This window comes from Salvelinus alpinus, chromosome 21 (genome assembly GCF_045679555.1).
Source record: "Salvelinus alpinus chromosome 21, SLU_Salpinus.1, whole genome shotgun sequence".
NCBI lineage: Eukaryota > Metazoa > Chordata > Actinopteri > Salmoniformes > Salmonidae > Salvelinus > Salvelinus alpinus.
In genome coordinates this window covers 16,954,983-16,980,503 of record NC_092106.1, presented here as the reverse complement: position 1 = coordinate 16,980,503, position 25,521 = coordinate 16,954,983, and the positions used below count along the sequence as shown (strand labels likewise).

Here is a 25,521-nt window from a genome sequence, read left to right as displayed (position 1 = left end):
TAGTTATCACAATACACTCTGTCTATAACATTACCGCAAACTCAGGGATATAGGGATGACATCCATGAAAAATAATACAACCAGGACAGCAGAATTAAGCCACAAATTATTATAAGTTTTTGTAATATTGTTATACAGTAGAGCGGTGGTTCCCAAACCTTTTCACTCGGTCCCCTCATCACTGGGGAACATGTCTTATGTGTGTTCATGTGATATCTGAACCATCAAACGGGTAAAGCGTCAATACAGGACTAAGATTGAATCGTACGACACTGGCTCCGACACTCGTCGGATGTGGCAGGGCTTGCAAACTATTACGGACTACAAAGGGAAGCACAGCCGAGAGCTGCCTAGTGACATAAGCCTACCAGATGAGCTAAATTACTTCTATGCTCGCTTCGAGGCAAGTAACACTGAAACATGCATGAGAGCATCAGCTGTTCTGGACGACTGTGTGATCACGCTCTCCGCAGCCAATAAGAATAAGACCTTTAAACATGTCAACATTCACAAGGACGCAGGGCCAGACAGATTACCAAGACGTGTACTCTGAGCATGCGCTGACTAACTGGAAAGTGTCTTCATTGACATTTTCAACCTCTCCCTGTCTGAGTTTGTAATACCAACATGTTTCCCTCAGACCACCATAGTCCCTGTGCTCAAGAACACTAAGGTAAGGATTCCATATCTGTTATTTCATAGAATTGATGTCTTCACTATTATTCTATTTCAGCAAACTTCACATGTGTAAATATTTGTATGAACTTAACAAGACTCATAAATAAACATAAACTGAACAAGTTCCACAGACATGTGACTAACAGAAATGGAATAATGTGTCCTTGAACAAAGGGGGGGGCTCAAAATCAAAATTAACATTTAGTATCTGGTGTGGCCACCAGCTGCATTAAGTACTGCAGTGCATCTCCTCATCATGGACTGCACCAGACTTGCCAGTTCCTGCTGTGAGATGTTACCCCACTCTTCCACCAAGGAACCTGCAAGTTCCCGGACATTTCTGGGGGGGAATGGCCCTAGCCCTCACCCTCCGATCCAACAGGTCCCAGATGTGCTCAATGGGTTTGAGATCCGGGCTTTTCGCTGGCCATGGCAGAACACTGACATTCCTGTCTTGCAGGAAATCATGCACAGAACGAGCAGTATGGCTGGTGGCATTGTCATGCTGGAGTGTCATGTCAGAATGAGCCTGCAGGAAGGGTACCACATGAGGGAGGAGGATGTCTTCCCTGTAACGCACAGCGTTGAGATTGCCTGCAATGACAACAAGCAACAAGTTCATTCCTTTGACGATAAACGTGAATCCGACCATCACCCCTGGTGAGACAAAACCGTGACTCGTCAGTAAAGAGCACTTTTTGTCAGTCCTGTCTGGTCCAGCGACGGTGGGTTTGTGCCCATAGGTGACGTTGTTGCCAGTGATGTCTGGTGAGGAGCTGCCTTACAACATGTCTACAAGCCCTCAGTCCAGCCTCTCTCAGCCTGTTGCGGACAGTCTGAGTACTGATGGAGGGATTGTGCGTTCCTGGTGTAACTCGGGCAGTTGTTGTTGCCATACTGTACCTGTCCCGCAGGTGTGATGTTCAGATGTACCGATCCTGTGCAGGTGTTGTTACACGTGGTCTACTACTGCAATGACGATCAGCTGTACGTCCTGCCTCCCTGTAGCGCTTTCTTAGGCGTCTCACAGTACGGACATTGCAATTTATTGCCCTGGCCACATCTGCAGTTGTCATGCCTCCTTGCAGCATGCCTAAGGCACGTTCACGCAGATGAGCAGGGACCCTGGGCATCTTTCTTTTGGTGTTTTTCAGAGTCAGTAGAAAGGCCTTTATAGTGTCCTAAGTTTTCATAACTGTGACCTTAAATGCCTACCGTCTGTAAGCTGTTAGTGTCTTAACGACCGTTCCACAGGTGCATGTTCATTAATTGTTTATGGTTCATTGGACAAGCATGGGAAACAGTGTTGAAACCCTTTACAATGAAGATCTGTGAAGTTATTTGGATTTTTACGAATTATCTTTGAAAGACAGGGTCCTGAAAAAGGGTTTATATACTATATACTGCTATATACAGCTATTTTCACTTAGTTGGCCAATGTAAGCCACACACCTGAATCTGTCATTAACAACAAATGAGAGGGTCAAAGTTTTTCCACATGATGTCCATGAAAAATTATTCTGACGAAGGCCATTGACGGCTAAAACATCATGATTTTAATATTTAGACAAAGTACCAAGATTTTAATTGTGAGCGAGTTGCACCTTTTCCTTCCTAATGTCCTAATTGCACATAAAAATTGTTAATATAGCTTTATGTAAAATACAGTGTATTGCACAATTTAGATCAACAAGAAAAATATGTTGATACACACAAGTGCATCACTACAATACATTTAGCTTAGGGCAGGAACTTTACGGTTGAACATCTATACAACTCTATTCCGAATCTGAGTGAGTTTCATTCCATATATGATAAGCTTCACAAGAGGAGGCACAACAAGGAACTCCACCGCCATGATATTCCTCAGGGCCACCAGGCTGGTGTTGCTGCCGTAGCGAGCGTACATCACATCCAAGGTGATGGATATGGTGAAGTTAGACAGCGTGATTAGATGAGGTCTGCATGAACTTCCTCCTCTCCGCCTGGGAATGCATAGGAAATCAGGATGAGTAATGTTTGAGAGACGTGAGAAAACGTGACAATGAAGCAGCATAGGTTGGTAGGAGTGGTGTCCACGCATGAGAGCTTCACGACCGCCCAGTTTGAGCAGTAGAGTTTATCGATGTAGACGCCACAGTGCGGTAACCTAGCTGTTAGTCCCATTACAAGAAGCAGTCCACACTTTTAGAGTAGTCATGATAGAGTGGTATTGTAACGGCTTGCAACATACCTGTCATATGCCAGCTGGTGAATTCACAGAAAGCATAGGAGTAGATGACACATATCTGGGTCATACAGCCAATGTATGTTATCACATGAGAGTCAAATAAAAGGTCATAAAGTATCGTCGGGTAGAAAGCTGAAGCGCCATAGATACCATTAATACACAGATTACAGAGGAATAAATACATAGGTTCGTGCAACATTTTCTACAGAAAAATGGTAACGATCAGTGTCAGATTGACAGAAATGGTGAAGAGGCATAGGGTGAGAGTCAATCCGAAGTAGATATGTCACGTTCAGTCCATGCAGCACTAACACTATCTCCTGGGAGGAGTTTAACACCATTTTTTTGGGGCACCTTGCTACATTTTGAACAGAACTTGTTGAGAGCATGGCCATATTTCTAATTGGAAATTAGGACCACATGGGTTAATTTTCTTTGTCTTTAAAGGCTTTCCACAAAATGCTCAGATATCAGCCAATTTTAGCTCATATCTGAGCAATTGTTTTTTTTACCACTGCTCAGCTCGAGCATTCTTAAAGGGCTAGACTTTGGTTGTAGATAGTTTTTGCATGAATGAATTCTTCAATAAAATGTTATGAAAAACATTTCAATTGCAAAATGCACTGTAAAATATTGCCAGAGCGTATAAAAACGGGTCTTTGTACAAAGTACAATCTACGCCCCAGCGGACTGTTCACAGGCCCCATGGCCGATGACCTCTTGATTGGCACAACACATCCAGCCAGGGGCACCTGTACATAGCCCATCTATAATTTAGCCCAAACAACTACCTCTTTACCTACTGTATTTATTTATTTATTTTGCTCCTTTGCACCCCATTATTTCTGTCTCTACTTTGCGCTTTCTTCCACTGCAAACCAACCATTCCAGTGTTTTTAGTTTTATTTTACTTGCTGTGTTGTATTTACTTCGCCACCATGGCCTTTTTATATTTTTATTTATTTATACATATATTTGTTTGCCTTCACCTCCCTTATCTCACCTCACTTGCTCACATTGTATATAGACTTATTTTTTTTTCACTGTATCATTGACTATATGTTTGTTTTTACTCCATGTGTAACTATGTGTTGTTGTATGTGTCGAACTGCTTTGCTTTATCTTGGCCAGGTCGCAATTGTAAATGAGAACGTGTTCTCAATTTGCCTACCTGGTTAAATAAAGGTTAAATAAAAAAATAAAAAAATCATCCTCCCCAAAATGTTGAGGGGGCACTGATGAGCAAAATGTATATCTTTGAATGTACCCACAAGTGTCACGGAACTCGTCTGAAGTCGATATCTCTGATGTGCCAACGTATTTCTGTACCGCCCGAACCGTTTCAGCTATCTACTAATACATTTATGACCCCACTATGGAAAGGGGAGACTCTCACAAACTCGATGGTGTTCTCTGTTTTGCTCAGTGTCACAGGACTCATCTGAAGGTAACCCATACAAACAAATGGAAGTACGGAGGTAGTTTTGTGCCAACAAAAATAAGGGGTTAAATATGTGTCCAAAAAAACACAAATATTTCCTTAGCTTTCTTATGTCTCCTAGATATATGCCTGACACTTATTCGTTGTGATTTATTTTTGGATTTTCTTTTTTGACATTTACGAATGTGTTATTAATTATGTTTCGATGGGCTGTAGTAATAAAGGCCAAATTCAATATTTTATCTAATAATTTGTCAATGTTTATTTTTCATATACCTAAAGATCCTACACCTGTAGTACACAGGCCTGACTAATATTAGGCTTAGGGATGACTGAAACACAATACCCTTATGCCTGCAACTTGACAGATGGCCACTTGTTTTAGTCTTGCTAGAAATTGCAATCATTACAAAGATAACTAATTTGGGATTTCAGTGTTTTGAAATGCACTCTATTTATAGGGAATTCTTCAAGGGAAGGTAAAACATTATATGTAATATTGTGTGTTTGAGATATAACATAAAGTGCATACCACATGGAAACGCAGAGACATTGGGATGTTAAGTAACGACTTGGATGCCTGTCCATTATCCTAATGCCTTAGGGTATGTCGAAGCTGGTCTATTGAGCAGGAAAACGTGTTTACTGTATTTGTTTGGCCATCAGTCTTCAGAAAACAGGTCATTAGTCCACTGTATCTCTCAATTCCCTTGAAAACCTTATAGCAACACCTACCTGTGAGATCAGAGAGACTGAAACAACAACAAAGGTCAGCCTTGTTACTGTCTCTTGTCTCTCGTTAGGCCAATTGCAGGGTTAGTCCCAGGGAGGTTTAGAGTGGCATTAGGCTTAATAGCCTCCCTTCAGACTGGTCTGATGTGAATGATGCAACAATATTGAACTGGGCCTAACAAGAAGTTGGCTGCACCGGAAAGATACTACAAACACATATTGTTGATCATACTATGTTGACCTGTGACCTGAGAGTGAAAATTATGATAAGGTCAAGAATATGTAAAATGGTGTTAGCTTCTCAAGCTTGATCTATCTGCTAGGAGAATAGAAAATAGAGACCATTTCAACCAATGTGTTAAACTTTGGATTGAACTGTGCGTCATCAAAAAGCTTTGTCACAACTACTCAATAGGGAAATTGGCATGTTCAGATATCTTGTACGTTAACATATACACCTCAACTATAAAGATTATTAGAATCTATTCCTACACCATAATCATTGCAGTTTGCCTAAATGTAACAAAATCTGGACAAACTAAAGTGATGACAATGTCTCAAATGTAGTAACTTTTAAAAATGTTATACTTGGTTGTTCATTTGAGCTGTTCCACAGCAGATTTGATATTGAGTCATATATCACACCAAATTGGGGTGAAACTATCTGTATTTTTTATTTATTTCACCTGCTGTAAATTCAATCAACTATGGAGATAGAACACAAAAGATTGTCATTGCAATACAGAACAAGATATTTGTAAATTTTGGAGGATACATTTTTTTTATTTTACAAATTTTACAGTGGGAGAAAAACAATTTATTAAATATAGTATATATTTTGTTATTAAATGTAAAATGTGTATTTTGATACATTTGTAGTTGATATAAAGTTCTACACTTAATCTTGAGAAAAATAAAGTGCATCAACCATTCAGGACAACTAAAAGCTAGGAAAAGGTTCAGCAATCTTTCTGTGTAGTGTTCTCAAGATTAAGCATTGATGGATCAATTCCATTTGACCTATACTGTATTATTTAAATTACACAGTAGCTGTTTTTCACATGGTCAAATAAAATTCACAGAATTGTTAACCTTGTCAATCACCTCCCCAGACATGTCAGTAATCTCCATCAACCAATCATTTGCCTAAGCACTTACCTAACCCCCCAGGGTAGGCTGAGAGTCACACCATGACAATTTAATTATTTGTGTCATTGGAGTTCAAGTGAACACACTGCTGTATACTGGGTGTTTTCTTCCTTTAAAAGGTCAGTGATGTGATAGTAGATTAGTGTGGAATAGTCCACTGACACTGTAAAGGCTTTTGTTGGTGGAAGGAGTGGAGGACCAAAATGCAGCGTGGTACGTATCCATAATATCGTTTAATCGAGAATCAATACAAAATGAACAAGCGAATAAATGATAACCGACACAGTCCCGTATGAAACACTGAAACGGAAAACAACCACCCACAACGGAAAACAGGCTACGTAAATATGGCTCCCAATCAGAGACAACGATAAACAGCTGTCTCTGATTGGGAACCACACCAGGCCAAATACATAGAAAACAAACAACCTAGAAAAAAGAACATAGACTGCCCACCCCAACTCACGCCCTGACCAACCTAACACAAAGACAAAAAGAAGAAACTAAGTTCAGAGCGTGACTGTACCCCCCCCCCCCAAGGTGCGGACTCCGGCTGCAAAACCTGAACCAATAGGGGAGGGTCTGGGTGGGCGTCTGTCCGCGGTGGCGGCTCTGGCGCGGGACGTGGACCCCACTCCACCATAGTCTTTGCTCGCTTAAGTGGCGCCTTTGGAGCGGCGACCCTCGCCGCCGACCTTGGACAGGGGACCCTTGCAGCGGGCCCCGAATAGATGGGAGACTCCGGCAGCGCCGGGGTGAAGGGCGGCTCCTGACTGACGGGCGGCTCGGGCAGCTCCTGACTGACGGGCGGCTCGGGCAGCTCCTGACTGACGGGCGGCTCGGGCAGCTCAGGACAGACGGGCGGCTCTGGCAGCTCAGGACAGACGGGCGGCTCTGGCAGCTCAGGACAGACGGGCGGCTCTGGCAGCTCAGGACAGACGGGCGGCTTTGGCAGCTCAGGACAGACGGGCGGCTCTGGCAGCTCAGGACAGACGGGCGGCTCTGGCTGCTCAGGACAGACGGGCGGCTCTGGCAGCTCAGGACAGACGGGCGGCTCTGGCCGCTCAGGACAGACGGGCGGCTCTGGCAGCTCAGGACAGACGGGCGGCCCAGGCAGCTCAGGACAGACGGGCGGCCCAGGCAGCTCAGGACAGACGGGCGGCCCAGGCAGCTCAGGACAGACGGGCGGCCCAGGCAGCTCAGGACAGACGGGCGGCCCTGGCAGCTCAGGACAGACGGGCGGCCCTGGCTTTTCCGGACAGGAGGGAGACTCTGGCTTTTCCGGACAGGAGGGAGACTCTGGCCTCTCCGGACAGGAGGGAGACTCTGGCTTCTCCGGACAGGAGGGAGACTCTGGCTTCTCCGGACAGGAGGGAGACTCTGGCTTCTCCGGACAGGAGGGAGACTCTGGCTGCTCCGGACAGGAGGGAGACTCTGGCTGCTCCGGACAGGAGGGAGACTCTGGCTGCTCCGGACAGGAGGGAGACTCTGGCTGCTCCGGACAGGAGGGAGACTCTGGCTGCTCCGGACAGGAGGGAGACTCTGGCTGCTCCGGACAGGAGGGAGACGCTGGAGGCTCCGGACTAGAGGGCGTCGCTGGAGGCTCCGGACTGACATCCTTCGTTGGAGGCCTCATGCCATGGATCCTCACAGGAGGCTTCGTGCCATGGATCATCACTGTAGGCTTCGTGCCATGGATCATCACTGGAGGCTTCGTGCCATGGATCATCACTGGTGGCTTCATGCCATGGAATATCACTGGAGGCTTCTTGCCATGGATTATCACTGGAGGCTTCGTGCCATGGATTATCACTGGATGCTTCTTGCCATGGATTATCACTGGAGGCTTCTTGTCATGGATCATCACTGGAGGCTTCTTGCCATGGATTATCACTGGAATGGAGAGACACACAGGAGGCCTGGCTCAGGGAGAAGGCACAGGACTCACCAGGCTGGGGAGACATGCAGGAGAGTTAGTGTTTAGCACAGGCACAGAACTCACCAGGCTGAGGAGACATGTAGCAGGCCTTGTCCTTGGCCGAGGCACCGGATGCACTGGACCGTGGAGGCGCATTGGCGGTCTCGAGCGCAGAGCTAGCACCACTCATTCTGGCTGGATCTCCCCTGTAGCCCGGCAAGTGCGGGGAGTTGGAACAGGCCGCACTGGGCTGTGCTGGCGAACTGGAGACACCGTGCGTAGGGCTGGTGCAGTATACCCCGGGCCGAGGAGACGCACTGGAGACCAGATGCGCTGAGCCGGCATCATCCCTCCTGGCTCGATGCCCGCTCTAGCCCGGCCGATTCGAGGAGCTGCGATGTAGCGCACCGGGCTATGCGTGCGCACTGGGGACACCTTGCGCTTCTCCGCATAACACAGTTCCTGCCCAGTCACTCTCTCGCCACGGTAAGCACGGTGAGTTGGCTCAGGTCTCCTACCTGAGTCCGCCAATCTACCCGTGTGCCCCCTCCCCCAAAAAATTCTGGGGCTGCCTCTCGTGCCCGTTACCTTGCGCCAATTCCTCGTAGTGGCGCCAGCTCCGCTCTAGCTGCCTCCAGCTCCTCTTTCGGACGGCGATACTCCCCCGGCTGTGCCCAGGGTCCTTCCAAATTTCCTCCCATGTCCAGGAGTCCAGAACCCTCTGCTCCTGGTTACCACGCTGCTTGGTCCTTTTCTGGTGGGTGGTTCTGTAACGGCTTTCGTTGGTGGAAGGAGAGGAGGACCAAAATGCAGCGTGGTACGTATCCATAATATCGTTTAATCGAGAATGAATACAAAATGAACAAGAAATAAATGAAAACCGACACAGTCCCGTATGGTGCAAACACTGAAATGGAAAATAACCACCCACAACACACAATGGAAAACAGGCTACCTAAATATGGCTCCCAATCAGAGACAACGACAAACAGCTGCCTCTGATTGGGAACCACACCAGGCCAAACACATAGAAAACAAACAACCTAGAAAAAAGAACATAGACTGCCCACCCCAACTCACGCCCTGACCAACTTAACACAAAGACATACAAAAGAAACTAAGGTCAGAACGTGACAGACACAGAACATACATTAGATCTATGTCCACACAATGGCAGTCTGGAGAAATATACCAGGTGATCTAGACTTACATCCTCTTTTAGACTTAAATCCTGTTTTAATTTTTATATACTTCTATAGGTACTATTAGGAAAATGGAGAACTCAATACAATTCACATAATTTATACTAGCTGGATATAGTGACAGTTAGTGTCATAAAGTACTTGTATTTCATTATATTAACTGTCTTATACGTCTCCATAGTTTTTGCGAACACAGTGCTTATTGTGGTTATATGTATGGAGAGAAGCCTTCATGAACCCATGTATCTGTTTCTGTGCAGTTTGTTTGTAAATGACATGTATGGTAGCACTGGTTTGTTTCCTGCTCTCATGACTCATTTGGTTTCAGATGACCATACAGTTTCCACTGTGTGCTGTTACCTACAGATCTTCTGCATATGGAACTATTGAATTCAGCAATTTAGCAGTGATGTCCTATGACAGGTACCTTGCTATATGTCATCCACTACAGTATAACAACATAATGACACCCAATAGGGTGTGTATTTTAATTTGTGTAATATGGTTGTACTCTTTTGCTAAAAGCATCAAAACACTGTCTTTAACCATTCGTTTGCGATTGTGTGGAAACGTCATTGACAAAAGGGTATTGTGACAACTACCTGGTAGTAAAACTTGCCTGTTCAACTTCAGACACGACAGTTAATAACATCTATGGACTCTGTAGTATTGTTATGAGTGTCCCTGTACCTTTAATTACTATTGTATTCTCTTATATTAAGATTCTGACTATTTGTTTGAATCTTCTATAGAAACCAGACAGAGAGTTTTCAGCACCTGTACTCCTCATCTGGCCTCGCTGCTCAACTTCTCTTTCAGCTGTTTCTTAAATCTGGTCCAGAGTAGATTTGATAGCTCTATGAAAAATGTTCCAACTGTACACACTATTTTATCGGTGTACTACCTCATGTGCCAGCCACTTTTAAATCCTATTGTGTTTGGAGTTAGGATTGTATTGTGTTTGGAGTTAGGATGGCTAAAATCAGACAGGCTTGTAAAAACATACTACCTGTAGGTCTGTACCCAAAACATAAGCTAAACATTAGTGTGACCTTTCCTGTCCTGATTGTTCGATTTTTGTTATGTTGACTTGTGTGTTGTTTACTTATAGGTGCAATAATGAATGGGGGTGAGGATGGTGAAAATCAGACTTGTAAAACATTTGCTGATTTGTATAAAATTGTCATTTACCTTTTATTCACTTTCTGATCTCCATTGACTATCTGTCCCTCAAAGAATTTACTTTAAAATGCACTTCCTTGTTTACAAATCCCTGAATTGAATCGGACCCGCCTACCTGTAAGACCTACTCTTCCCCTATGAACCTCCATGTACCCTAAATGTAAGCCACTCCAAGCTGCTCCATGCCAGCAGGCCCTGTATTAACACAATGGTGGAACGTTTCTTTTGCTCCCACACAATATGCCTTTGTAATTCCCTTCCTGACAATCTCAGGGCTGCTCAGACTGTTGGGCCTTTAAAGCAGGCCTTAAGACTCATCTCTATAAACCTTCCCTTCCTCCGAGACTTTGATTGTTGCTTTCATGATTTGGTTATATATGTTTTGTACTCATTTTTTAGTACATTTTTTATTTTCTGCACTTTGAAATTACAATTTTCTAAATTATTATTATTAATTTTTTTTTAAAGTTAATTAGTTTGAAATCCTTATTTGAATTGACAGTTTAGCCAGAGGGTGCTGTATCTAAGTATGTAACAAATCTAGAAAGGCTAAACTGTCTGGATCGATACACTGGATGTAAATATGTAAAAGGTACCCTTATCTGGCACCCTTACATACTGTACATCACTAATGGAAAATAAGCCCTGTAGGGTACATACAAGCTTGGGGATTGTTTGACATTTTGAGAGAGAAATCTAAGGAAATACAGATCTCAAACTATATTCTGCCTGAGATCTGGATGCATGTCATGTTTTCTGAGGGACAACTGTTCTATGTAACATGATATCTGTGTGACAGCTATCTGACAGATGGCCAGCTTTGGTATTCCTCAGAAATGTTGAGTCATACCAGAAAGTCAACTACCTGGGACACAAGAAGAACCTGTTGCCTAATTTGGATCTCTTATTCTGTCCTAACAAACTCCAGATAATTATTTGAAAATAACAAATATACTGCATATACTGTGTTTAGTTTTATTGAGAAATCAGAGGACCAGATATACATTTACATTTTAGTCATTTAGCAGACACTTGTATCCAGAGCGACTTACAGTTAGTGTATTCATCTTAAAATAGCTAGATGGGACAACCACATACCAATCTAGTTTTTCCAGGGTCACTGTGATATATGTTTGACCCATAGAATAAAATAATACAGTAAGGGTAATGATGATGTATTGTATGTATAACAAACATTGGTCATGTACTCCATTCATCCTGTAAAAAGCTGTAGAAAGTTTTGTAGTTCTGTCAATGAAAATGATGTGCAAAACACCAGTATCTTTTTTTTACTCCCTGTATACCTGAACATTGGGAAAGCAGAAGCCAATAACAAGAGCATAATAAACATGTTTATTGAGTCATTAGGATAGCCTAGGATAGCCTAGAGTGACAATAAGGTGACAATAAGTGTCATCACTTTTTTTTAAATTTAACCTTTATTTAACTAGGCAAGTCAGTTAAGAACAAATTCCTAATTACAATGACGGCCTACTTGTAACCCCCCCCCCCCCCCCCCCCCCGGCTTTAAATGTAATCAATTTACTACTTTTCCTTTGAATGTAAGAAGTAATGTTTTAAGGAACTCAGTCGGGCTTTCAACTTGCTCTTGAAAGTTATAATAGACGAATGCACAAGGTGCAATTTCGATATTGGGTAGTGCAGTTTACCTAATGTCATGTCAGTCATTGCAGACCGTAGACTGCTATTTATACTATAACTTGTCAGAAATGTCCAGATCGACTAGCTCATGTCCGCTAACATGTTTTAGCCCATTGATTTTGTTGTAATGTTTGAGTCACCAGATATCACATGAACACACATGAGACACGTTCCCCAATGATGAAGGGAGGCCCGAGTGAAAATGTTGGGGAACCACCGCTCTACTGTATAACAATATTATGAAACCTAAAATAATTAGTGGCTTAATTCTGCTGTCCTGGTTGTATAATTTTTTCATCAACGTCATCCCTATCTCCCTGAGTTTGTAACTGTAATTTTGTGGTAATGTTATAGACAGAGTGTATTGTGTCAACTACTCGGTAGTCAAGCTTGCTAGTTAAAATCTTACACAAAAATATGATATGGGGTCTTGTTGTAACGGTGCTTTCTTTGGCTTGTACTATATTTCCTAACATGTACTCATATGTAAGAATTCTAGAAATATGTTTGTCTTCAAAAGAGACTAAACAGAAAGTGTTTAACACTTGTATACCACATATAGCCTCTTTGCTGAACTTCTCCTTTGGCGGTTTATTTGTGATTATGCAAGGCAGATATGATACTGCACATCTTCCACCTGTACTTTTTACACAGGCACATCAGAGCATAGAATCAGTGGCAAAAGCAAGCAGTAATTTTCCAACGCTAGTAGCTAGTGTGTGTTTTAATAGTGTGTAGGATGACGACTTCTGCAGCAGCAGGTGTTATCAAGTTTAAGGCGGATGATGTTGCAAAAAATACAGTTGAAGTCGGAAGTTTACATACACCTTAGCCAAATACATTTAAAATCCGTTTTTCACAATTCCTGACATTTAATCCAAATTAAAATTCCCTGTCTTAGGTCAGTTAGGATCACCACTTTATTTTAAGAAAGTGAAATGTCAGAATAATAGTAGAGAATTATTTATTTCAGCTTTTATTTCTTTCATCACATTCCCAGTGGGTCAGAAGTTGACATACTCAATTAGTATTTGGTAGCATTGCCTTTAAATTGTTTAACTTGCGTCAAACATTTTGGGTAGCCTTGCACAAGCTTCCTACAATAAGTTGGGTGAATTTTGTCCCATTCCTCCTGACAGAGCTGGTGTAACTGAGTCAGGTTTGTAGGCCTCCTTGCTCGCACACACTTTTTCAGTTCTGCCCACAAGTTTTCTATAGGATTGAGGTCTGGGCTTTGTGATGGCCACTCCAATACCTTGACTTTCTTGTCCTTCAGCCATTTTGCCACAACTTTGGAAGTATGCTTGGGGTCATTGTCCATTTGGAAGACCCATTTGCGACCAAGCTTTAACTTCCTGACTGATGTCTTGCGATGTTGCTTCAATATATCCACATAATTTTCCATCCTCATGATGCCATCTATTTTGTGAAGTGCACCAGTCCCTCCTGTAGCAAAGCACCCCCACAACATGATGCTGCCACCCCCATGCTTCACGGTTGGGATGGTGTTCTTCGGCTTGCAAGCCTCCCCCTTTTTCCTCCAAACATAACGATGGTCATTATGGCCAAAGAGTTCTATTTTTGTTTCATCAGACCAGAGGACATTTCTCCAAAAAGTATGATCTTTGTCCTCATGTGCAGTTGCAAACCGTAGTCTGGCTTTTTTATGGCGGTTTTGGAGCAGTGGCTTCTTCCTTGCTGAGCAGCCTTTCAGGTTATGTCGATAAAGGACTCGTTTTACTGTGGATAGATACTGTAATATTCATATGTGTAAACATACTGAATTGTAATTGGATGCATTTTAAAGCCGTATCATACTGTGCTATGATTGGTTAAGACCACCCATAGGGTTAGGTCATGGTCAGTTGATCATGGTTGGAGATACCTGAACATGCCAGTTGTAGCTAGCTAATAAAGACCTACGTTAAGAAATATCCTGTAGTAAAGCATTTTATTATTTTTTACAAAGCGGGCAAAACAAGACAGATACTTTTATACCTGTTTCCTCAAGCATCTTCACAGGGTCCTTTGCTGTTGTTCTGGGATTGATTTGCACTTTTCGCACCAAAGTACGTTCATCTCTAGGAGACAGAACGCGTCTCCTTCCTGAGCGGTCCCATGGTGTTTATACTTGCGTACTATTGTTTGTACAGATGAACGTGGTACCTTCAGGCATTTGGAAATAGCTCCCAAGGATGAACCAGACTTGTGGAGGTCCACAATTTTTTTCTGAGGTCTTGGTTGATTTCTTTTGATTTTCCTATAATGTCAAGCAAAGAGGCACTGAGTTTGAAGGTAGGCCTTGAAATACATCCACAGGTACACCTCCAATTGACTCAAATGATGTCAATTAGCCTATCAGATTCTTCTAAAGCCATGACATCATTTTCTGGAATTTTCCAAGCTCTTTAAAGGCACAGTCAACTTAGTGTATGTAAACTTCTGACCCACTGGAATTGTGATACAGTGAATTATAAGTGAAATAATCTGTCTGTAAACAATTGTTGGAAAAATTACTTGTGTCATGCACAAAGTAGATGTCCTAACCGACTTGCCAAAACTATAGTTTGTTAACAAGAAATCTGTGGAGTGGTTGAAAAACAAGTTTTAATGACTCCAGCCTAAGTGTATGTAAACTTCCGACTTCAACTGTATATACACTACCGTTCAAATTGATCAGAAATACAGTGTAGACATTGTTGTAAATGAATGTGTTGTAAATGACAATGTTGTAAATGACTATTGTATCTGGAAACAGCTGATTTTCTACATAGGGGTACAGAGCCCATTATCAGCAATCATCACTCCTTTGTTCCAATGGCACGTTCTGTTAGCTAATCCAAGTTTATCATTTTAAAAGGCTAATTGATCGTTAGAAAACCCATTTGCAATTATGTTAGCACAGCTGAAAACTGTTGTGCTGATTAAAGAAGCAATTAAACTGGCCTTCTATAGACTAGTTGAGTATCTGGAGCATCAGCATTTGTGGGTTCGAATAACAGGCTCAAAATGGCCAGAAACAAAAATAATTATTCTGAAACTCGTCAGTCTATTCTTGTTCTGGGAAATTAAGGCTATTCCATTCGAGAAATTGCCAAGAAACTGAAGATCTCGTACAGCGCTGTGTACTACTCCCTTCACAGAACAACGCAAGCTGGCCCTAACCAGAATAGAAAGAGGAGTGGGAGGCTCCAGTGCACAACCGAGCAAGAGGACAAGTACATTAGAGTGTCTAGTTTGAGAAACAAATGCCTCACAAGTCCTCAACTGGCAGCTTCATTAAATAGTACCCGCAAAACACCAGTCTCAACGTTAACAGTGAAGAGGCGACTCCGGGATGCTGGCCTTCTAGGTAGAGTTGCAAAGAAAAAAACATGATCCATTCACAGATCTTTGTCCTTTGGCAATGTTAAGGACACCCCCCCCACACACAAAGTGCTTTTACCATATAATGGTTTAAATGTATATATTTGGCATACTGTTCATGATTATATTGTGCATGTTCATTTATACAGTAATTATTTTTTAAACATGTCCTCACCTGGGATTTGAACCTCTTCCTTCATGATATTACAACATTCCTGCTATGCCACCTTGTCTATGTCAATGACTGATTTTGCTTGTATTCCTACACTTTGCACTTCAAAGTAAATCTCAGCTCTGTTAAAAATACACTCAAATAAAACTATTATACCTGTAGTTATTCTGGAAAGTGCTTTTACCATATAATGGTTTAAATGTATATATTTGGCATACTGTTCATGATTATATTGTGCATGTTCATTTATACAGTAATTATTTTTTAAACATGTCCTCACCTGGGATTTGAACCTCTTCCTTCATGATATTACAACATTCCTGCTATGCCACCTTGTCTATGTCAATGACTGATTTTGCTTGTATTCCTACACTTTGCACTTCAAAGTAAATCTCAGCTCTGTTAAAAATACACTCAAATAAAACTATTATACCTGTAGTTATTCTGGAAAGTGCTTTTACCATATAATGGTTTAAATGTATATATTTGGCATACTGTTCATGATTATATTGTGCATGTTCATTTATACAGTAATTATTTTTTAAACATGTCCTCACCTGGGATTTGAACCTCTTCCTTCATGATATTACAACATTCCTGCTATGCCACCTTGTCTATGTCAATGACTGATTTTGCTTGTATTCCTACACTTTGCACTTCAAAGTAAATCTCAGCTCTGTTAAAAATACACTCAAATAAAACTATTATACCTGTAGTTATTCTGGAATATGATTAAAACCAAATAATATGCCCCACCAACATTAGACAACTATACTGAAAACCCAAACTCAAATAGTTGAAATAAGAAAATGAAATCAATGATGGGAGAACAGTCAGATGAACTGATTCCTAAAATGTTAGTGCAGATGGCACTCTTTTGATGTGCAGATATGTATTATAGGTAATGAATGTGCAGAGGGGGGACTTTCCACAGACTTTGTGGTACAGCAGAAAGATCAGTATACCCCATATACAGATATTGGGAATTCAAATCCCAGGTTGGGTCATAATGAAAAGTCAGTACGAAATAATCATGTCAAATGTAGTCATAGTGTCACTGATTAAATATTTGTACACTATTTTAGCTGAACAGCGTACCACTTACCTTAAAACCCCAATACCATTTAATTATTTTACTTATAATGTTGTGGGACACCTGGGACCATCTACTGGCAAAAACCTCCACAGGACCATTTCACAACATCCCAAGAACGTCCTAAAAGCGTCCCCGGGACAAATTGGGAACTAGACAAATCGTACAGGAGTCCAAGACAAATCGTCCTGACCTCTTTAGACGACCATTTTGTGACATTCCAGGGACGTCCTAACGACTTATTTTTGTTTGCAGGGACGTTCCCTTGGGACCATCACGCAACGTCCTAATGACTATTAAAATGAAAGTCCTAAGAACGTCCTAAGAAAGTCCTGATATGGTCCTTAGTGACGTCCTAGTAACTTAGCAAGAACTAGACAAAGGTCCCCCAGAGAAACTTCCCTTGGGACCATCATGCAACGTACGGAAGACTAGTAAAATTAAGTCCAGAGAATGTCCTAAAAAGTACCTGACATGGTCCTGATATGGTCCTCGGTGACGTCCTAGTAACTAACAAGGGAGCTAAAGGTAACCCAGAAAACATCCCTTGGGACCTTCCCGTAACATCCTAATGACTAGTAAAATAAAAGTATTGAGAATGTCCTAAAATGGTCTTGACATGATTCTCGGTGACGACCTACAGGGAACTAGACAAAGGTTCCCCAGAGAAAGTTCCCTTGAGACAATCTCGTGATGTCTTAAAGATTAGTAAAATGAAGCCCTGACAAGGTCCTAAAAAGTACCATCAACGTCTCCTTATGGTCATTGAATGTCTCATGGATAACGTCAGACAAAAATAGGAACCTTTTCATAATGTTCCCCAATGGACATCAAAATACACTGAACAAACATGTAAACGCAACATGTAAATTGTTGGAAATTAAAGATCCCAATAATTTTCCAAATGCACAAAAAGTAAATTTTTCTCAAATTTGGTGAACAAATTTGTTTACATCTCTGTTAGTTAGCATTTTGTCATTTAGCTAGATAATCCATCCACCTGACGGGTCTGGCATATCAAGAAGACAGCATAATAATAATTATACATGTGCATCTTGTGCTGGGGACAATAAAAGGCCACAACAAAATGCCATAGGCCGCTCAAATTTTGTGGGAGGTTGTAATTTGCATCGTTACTGCAGGAATGTCCACCAGAGCTGTTGCCAGAGAATTGAATGTTAATTTCTGTACCATAAGCAGCCGCCAACATTGTTTTAGAAAATGTGGATGACGGTCCAACCGACCTCACATCTGCAGACCACTTGTATGGCGTCGTGTGGGCGAGCGGTTTGCTGATGTCAATGTTGTGAACATGGTTGTGGAGTTATGGTATGGGCAGGCATAAGCTATGAACAACGAACACAATTACATTTTATTGATGGAAATATGAATGCCCAGAGATGCTCTGATGAGATCCTGAAGCTCATTGTCGTGCCATTCATCCGCTGCCATCACCTCATGTTTTAGCATGATAATGCATGGCCCCATGTTCCAAGGATCTGTACACAATTTCTGGAAGCTGAAAATGTCCCAGTTCTTCCATGGTCTGCATACTCACCTGTCATGTCACCCATTGAGCATGTTGGGGATCATCTGGATAGACTTGTACGACAGAGTGTTCCAGTTCCCGCCAATATCCAGCAACTTTGCACAGCCATTGAAGAGGAGTCGGACAACATTCCACATTCCACAATGAACAGCCTGATCAACTCTATGTGAAGGAGATGTGTCACGCTGGATGAGGCAAATGGTGGTCACACCAGATACTGACTGGTTTTCTGATCCACACCCCTACCTTTTTTTAAAGGTACTGTATATGTGACCAACAAATGCATATCTGTGTTCTCAGTCATGTGAAATCCACATATTATGGCCTAATTAATTTATTTGAAATTACTGATTTTCTTATCTTTTAAATTGTTGCATGATACATTTACATTTTTGTTCTGTATGCCTTATCATAACGTTATACTGCAACCAAACCGGTATCTGTACTGAACTCCCTCTTATGGTCCTGAGGTTAATGTCATATTTTAATGTTCCTACAATGTTCTCAGAACATCGGTGGGATAACGTCTTGCTGAAACCCTTAAAGCAGCAATTCCCAAACTTTGACTTGGGGAACCAAACGGGTTTTGAGTTTTGCCCTAGCACTACACAGCGGATTCAGCTTTAATTATTTGAATCAGCTATGTTTATTTTGTTATTTTTATTTAACCTTTATTAAAATAGGCAAGTCCAGTGCTAGGTCAAAAAAATTCACGTGCAACCCTTGTGCTCCCCAAGACAGAGTTTGGGAAACACTGCCTTAAAGGGACCAAAACAGAGTAAATAGAATCTAATGAGTTGCTTATCATAAACTCAATATAGTTCCATCTCTATGGAGTGGTTACATGGTGACACTGAAACTACAATCCCATGTGATCATACACTATGGTATATTTAGAGGCTACCAGGACAAGTTATTGGAGTAGTCTCCTCTGTCAAGCAAGAAGACATTTGTGATCATACACTACGATATATTTAGAGGCTAGTAGGGCAGGTTATTTTAGCAGTAATCCCTCTATCAAGCAAGAAGACATTTCATGGACACAAGTTTCTTTATTTTTTTCACTCCTCAGAAATCTGATAATGTACAGATATTATCGGGAACGTTTTAATTTTATTATGATAAGAGTTTGAGGGAGAATGTGAATTTGTTTTGTTAAAACTATTGTGTTTAGTCTGAGCCGACACAGAATCAAATTATTCACACTTGCATTCATCCACATCCATACAAGCTCAAGCCTTGCAAGAACTAAGAATTGCTGCATTGACCAGAGGAAGAAAATTAACAAAAGCTATGGAGAACTCAACACAAGTCAAGTTATTTTATCTCTTTGGCTTACAAGAGACATTTAACAACAAATCGGTCTATTTTATCTTGTCTCTTATCACATATCTTCTCATCATCACTGTGAATCTGACTCTGATCATAACAATCATTCAGGAGAAAGGCCTCCGTGAGCCCATGTATATCTTTCTGTGTAGTCTATGTGTCAATGGATTGTATGGAACTGCTGGTTTCTACCCCAAGTTGTTACTGGACCTTCAGTCAGATGTTCAGGTGATATCTTATGGTGGATGTTTGACTCAAGCCTATGTAATATACACATCTGTCCTGTGTGAAATTTCTACTCTAACAGTGATGTCTTACGACAGGTATGTGGCAATATGCAGACCACTACTATACCATACCATTGTGACAAATTCAACTGTTAGAAAGTTACTCTTATTTTCTTGGTGTTATCCTTTATTCATAGCACTCATAGCAGTTAGTTTAGCTGTCAGAATTCCTTTGTGTGGATCTCGCATTGATAAGATCTTCTGTGACATTCCGTCTATACTGAAACATGCATGTTTACCCATTACCATCAATCCGATTTTGAACAAATGTATAATAGTGGTTCATGTTTTACAGTTACTTTTCATTGTATTTTCTTACTGTAAGATTGTAAGGAATTGTGTAAAGTCAGCTAAGGGAAGGATTAAGTTCACACAGACCTGTGTGCCACATTTAATAACAATGGTTATTTTCGTCACAGTGACCCTGTTTGACACTTTGCAAGGATGGAATAGTAATGTAAATATTACGCTAAATATGCGTAATGCAATGGCTGTACAATTCCTTGTTATACCACCTGTCTTAAACCCTGTCATATATGGACTTAACCTCCAGCAGATTCGACTGGCAGTTTTTAGAAATTGTAATACACATAAAACCATTGATGTGAGACGTTAGTTACATGATCTTACACAACAGGGAGACTTCCTCATATCAGAAGTCAACAAAATAAAGGTAACATCTGTAACAACTTTTGCAAGTTTAAATGGTGCCTCATTTATTGAGACCTATAGCACTTTGGTTTTAGAAGTGGGGGGGTCACTCTGGCAGGGGGTCTGGGGTCCTCTCTACATTTTTTGGGATATCTAATGCTAATTTCCTGCATTTCTACTAATGCTGTACCCGTCTAACAAAAATGTTTGTCGACCAAGCATAGTCTTTTCTTTCGACTAATTGATTTGTCAACATTTTTAAACATGTATTTTCCCATATATGGACATATCCTATGTAGCTATGTATGTTACAATTTCTACCAATCTGCGTGTCAGTTGTGATTTTCATTTAATTTATAATAGTCTTTGTATTTCAAAAGCAATCTCTGTGGTTAATCTACATTCTACAATCGTAATTTAAATGAAAATTACACAGATCTAAAAGTAACATTTATTGCCACTGCCAACTATGTAAAAATAGTTTACATCAAGCCAACACATAAAAACATTGCAGCCTGCAGGCAGAAAATATAATGATAAAAATAAATATCCAATAAATCATTGGCTACGCATGACCTGTCTGCAACTAACTCTAAACATTGTATCAACTATCAACTGGGTCAGGTATTTTATGACTTTTCCACTGGATCAGAGCATTACATTTTTCCATTTCATGCCAAGTGATTATCGAAAGGGAGAGAGCTGGAAATATTGTTAAAATACTTTGAAGTACTATTGTCATTCTTAACTGATTCTATAAACAGACTTTGTTTACTTGCTGTTTGAGGTGAAGAAAAAATACTTTGAGAAGCTAAACAGCTCATTAGTGGTGGTGAGTTAAGACAATCATAAATAGTATCAGACATCACCAACTGGGCACATTTATAGGCCTACATTTGCCCGAAGGCCAGGTAGATTGGTCCTACTTCTATATCTGTAATCAGGTGCACGTCCTCAACCAAAATTTACAGAAGTGTTTCAAACAAAAAACAATGAATGGATTGACAAAACTCAAATGGAATGAAATAAACAAAAACTGGTTTCTCACAAGTGTAGCATAGGTTGTGAGTTCTGCAAAACACATGTCCACTCCGACATTGAGAACGGTAAATGACTGTAATAATAATATATTCAATGAATTATCAGAAATTACCGTAACCAAATAAACATTGCAGAATAGACATTATGGTAATTAAGGGGAAATATGAACTACTACTGGTGAAATTTGTAATGGGGAATTGATAGACATAGCAAGCAATGTACACAATGAAGTTAAGAAACAATGAATACCCATGAAATGGCAGGAGAGAGCGCATTCTGGAGAGAGACATGCCTTGTGCATCTGAGCCACAATCCACATAGTCTTGGACCGTGGCTTCCCTGCGGCCTCCTCAATGGATAAGTCCACTGAGACATCAGAAAATATCAGAAAATATATATATATTTGTGACTGCTTGACTAAAAATGTTTTATGTTTTCATTACAGACCCCATAAGGTACCCAGACCTTATCAAAGTTGTACAGTATACCCTTAATCTAGTAAAAAAAACTAATCTAGTGATATATAATTTGACATTTCTGCCATCCGTTGTGACATTGTGGGAGGATGACCAACCTTCCAATGAAGGTTAGCTGCTATAAATACTATGGTTACACAGTTTCTTCTTAAAAAGCCTCCAGTATCAACATTTCCAAGCAAACAAAAACAGGGAAAGTGAGAATCTGTAGACATGCTGAGACAAAAGAACATAGTCTTTGCCAGAATTCAGCCAGCCTTCACACTGTCACGCCCTGACCTTAGTTATCTATGTTTTCTTATTATTTTGGTCAGGTCAGGGTGTGACGAGGGTGGGTATGCTTGTTTGTCTTGTCTAGGTTTTTTTGTATGTCTAGGGGTGTTTGTTAGCCTAGGTATATTGCAGGTCTATGGTGGCCTGAATTGGTTCCCAATCAGAGACAGCTGTTTATCGTTGTCTCAGATTGGGGATCCTATTTAGGTTGCCATTTTCCATTTTGGGTTTGTGGGTAGTTGTCTATGTGTAGCTGCATGTCAGCACTCAGTTTAAATAGCTTCACGTTCGTTTTGTTGTTTTGTTGTTTTGTTGTTTTGTTGTTTTGTTAGTTTGTGAAGTGTTCTTCGTTTAATGAAAAAGAAGAATGTATTAAAATCACGCTGAGCCTTGGTCTCATCGTTATGACGAACGTGACAGAACTACCCACCAAAAGAGGACCAAGAAGCGTGGTTACCTGGAGAGTTGGACATGGGAGGAAATCCTGGAAGGCAAGGGACCCTGGGGACAGTCAGATTGTAGACCTGAGCCAACTCCCCGTGCTTACCGGGTGGAGCGTCGTACTGGTCAGGCACCGTGTTATGCGGTGGAGTACACAGTGTCTCCAGTGCGCGTTCACAGCCCGGTACGCTACATCGCAGCTCCTCGCATCGGCCGGGCTAGAGTGGGCATCGAGCCAGGAAGGATGGTGCTGGCTCAGCGCATCTGGTCTCCAGTGCGTCTCCTCGGCTCGGGTTATCCTGCGCCAGCCCTACGCACGGTGTCCCCGGTTCGCCAGCACAGCCCAGTGCGGCCTATTCCAGCTCCCCGCACTTGCCGAGCTACAGGGGGTATCCAGCCAGGACGAGTTGTGCTAGCTCCACGCTCCAGACCTCCGGTACGCCTCTACGGTCCAGGGTATCCTGCGCTGGCTCTGCGCAAGGTATCTCCAATGCGCCTGCACAGCCCAGTGCGTCCCGTGTCGGTGCCTCGAACGTCCTGGGCTGAAGTGGGTATCCAGCCAGGAGGGGTTGTGCCCGCTCCACGAACGAAGCCTCCAGTGATGATCCATGGCACGAAGCCTCCAGTGATGATCCATGGCAAGAAGCCTCCAGTGATGATCCATGGCATGAAGCCTCCTGTGTGTCTCTCCACTCCAGAGACGGTCTCCAGTCCGGAGCCTCCAGCGACACCCTCCAGTCCGGAGCCTCCAGTGTCGCCCTTCAGTCCGGAGCCTCCAGAGAAGCCCTTCAGTCCGGAGCATCCAGCGACGATCCCCAGTCCGGAGCCTCCAGCGTCGATCCCCAGTCCGGAGCCTCCAGCGACGATCCCCAGTCCGGAGCCTCCAGAGACGATCCCTAGTCCGGAGCCTCCAGAGACGATCCCTAGTCCGGAGCCTCCAGAGACGATCGCCAGTCCGGAGCCTCCAGCGACGGCCTCCAGTCCGGAGCCTCCATCGACGATCCCCAGTCCGGAGCCTCCAGAGACCATCCCCAGTCCGGAGCCTCCAGAGACGATCCCCAGTCCGGAGCCTCCAGCGACGATCCCCAGTCCGGATTCTCCAGCGACGATCCCCAGTCCGGGGCTTCCAGCGACGGTCCCCAGCCCGGGGCCTCCAGCGACGGTCCCCAGCCCGGGGTCTCCAGAGATGGTCCCCAGTCCGGGGTCTCCAGCGACGGTCCCCAGCCTGGGGTCTTCAGAGATGGTCCCCAGCCCGGGGTCTCCAGCGGCGGTCCCCAGCTCGGGGTCTCTAGCGACGGTCCTCAGCCCGGGGTCTCCAGCGATGAGCCACGGTTCAGCTTTACAAGGGCGGAGGGACCAGTGTAAAGATGGGGGGCGACGTCCAGAACCAGAGCCGCCACCGAGGGTAGATGCTCGCCCACCCGGACCCTCCCCTATAAGTTCAGGTTTGCGGTCGGGAGTCCGCACTTTTTGGGGGGGGGGGGTACTGTCACGCCCTGGCCTTAGTTATCTATGTTTTTTTTTATTATTTTGGTCAGGTCAGAGTGTGACGAGGGTGGGTATGCTTGTTTGTCTTGTCTAGGGTTTTTTGTATATCTAGGGGTGTTTGTTAGCCTAGGTATATTGTACGTCTATGGTAGCCTGAATTGGTTCCCAATCAGAGACAGCTGTTTATCGTTGTCTCTGATTGGGGATCCTATTTAGGTTGCCATTTCCATTTTGGGTTTGTGGGTAGTTGTCTATGTGTAGTTGCATGTCAGCACTCGGTTTAAATAGCTTCACGTTCGTTTTGTTGTTTAGTTAGTTTGTGAAGTGTGCTTTGTTTAATAAAAAAGAAGAATGTATTAAAATCACGCTGCGCCTTGGTCTCATCGTTATGACAAACGTGACAGAACTACCCACCAAAAGAGGACCAAGCAGCGTGGTTACCTGGAGAGTTGGACATGGGAGGAAATCCTGGAAGGCAAGGGACCCTGGGGACAGCCGAGAGAACATCGCCGTCCAGAGGAGGTGGCATAGCGGAGCAGGCACGAGAGGCAGCCGCCTAACTTTTTGGGGGGAGGGACACGAGGAGTTTGGCTCAGTCAGATTGTAGACCGGGTGGAGCGTCGTACTGGTCAGGCGCCGTGTTATGCGATGGAGTGCACAGTGTCTCCAGTGCGCGTTCACAGCCCGGTACGCTACATCGCAGCTCCTCACATCGGCCGGGCTAGAGTGGGCATCGAGCCAGGAGGGATGGTGCCGGCTCAGCGCATCTGGTCTCCAGTGCGTCTCCTCGGCTCGGGTTATCCTGCGCCAGCCCTACACACGGTGTCCCCTGTTGTCCTCCTTGTAGCGTCGCCGCTCCGCTTTAGCTGCCTCCAGCTCCTCTTAAGGACGGCGATACTCTCCAGTCTGTGCCCAGGGTCCCTTGTCGTCCAGGATTTCCTCCCATGTCCAACTCTCCAACAAATGCTGCTCCTTCCTACCACGCTGCTTGGTCCTTTGGTGGTGGGTAGATCTGTAACGGCGTTCGTCTGAGGAAGAAGGAGAGGACCAAGGTGCAGCGTGGTACGTGTTCATGACTTTTAATAACACACGAACACACGAACAAAAAATAACAAAATGGAACAAACAAAACAGTCCTGTCTGGTACAGACGCAGAGAGAG

General features: G+C 42.9%; 2 pseudogenes; one reads left to right on the top strand and one right to left on the bottom strand.

The window, feature by feature from the left end:
• Nucleotides 1–2,446: 2,446 nt before the first annotated feature.
• LOC139547514 (olfactory receptor 8I2-like) lies at nucleotides 2,447–3,249 on the bottom strand (annotated as a pseudogene).
• Nucleotides 3,250–9,318: 6,069 nt separating this feature from the next.
• On the top strand, nucleotides 9,319–25,246 carry LOC139547513 (olfactory receptor 11A1-like; annotated as a pseudogene).
• The last annotated feature ends 275 nt before the right edge of the window (nucleotides 25,247–25,521 follow it).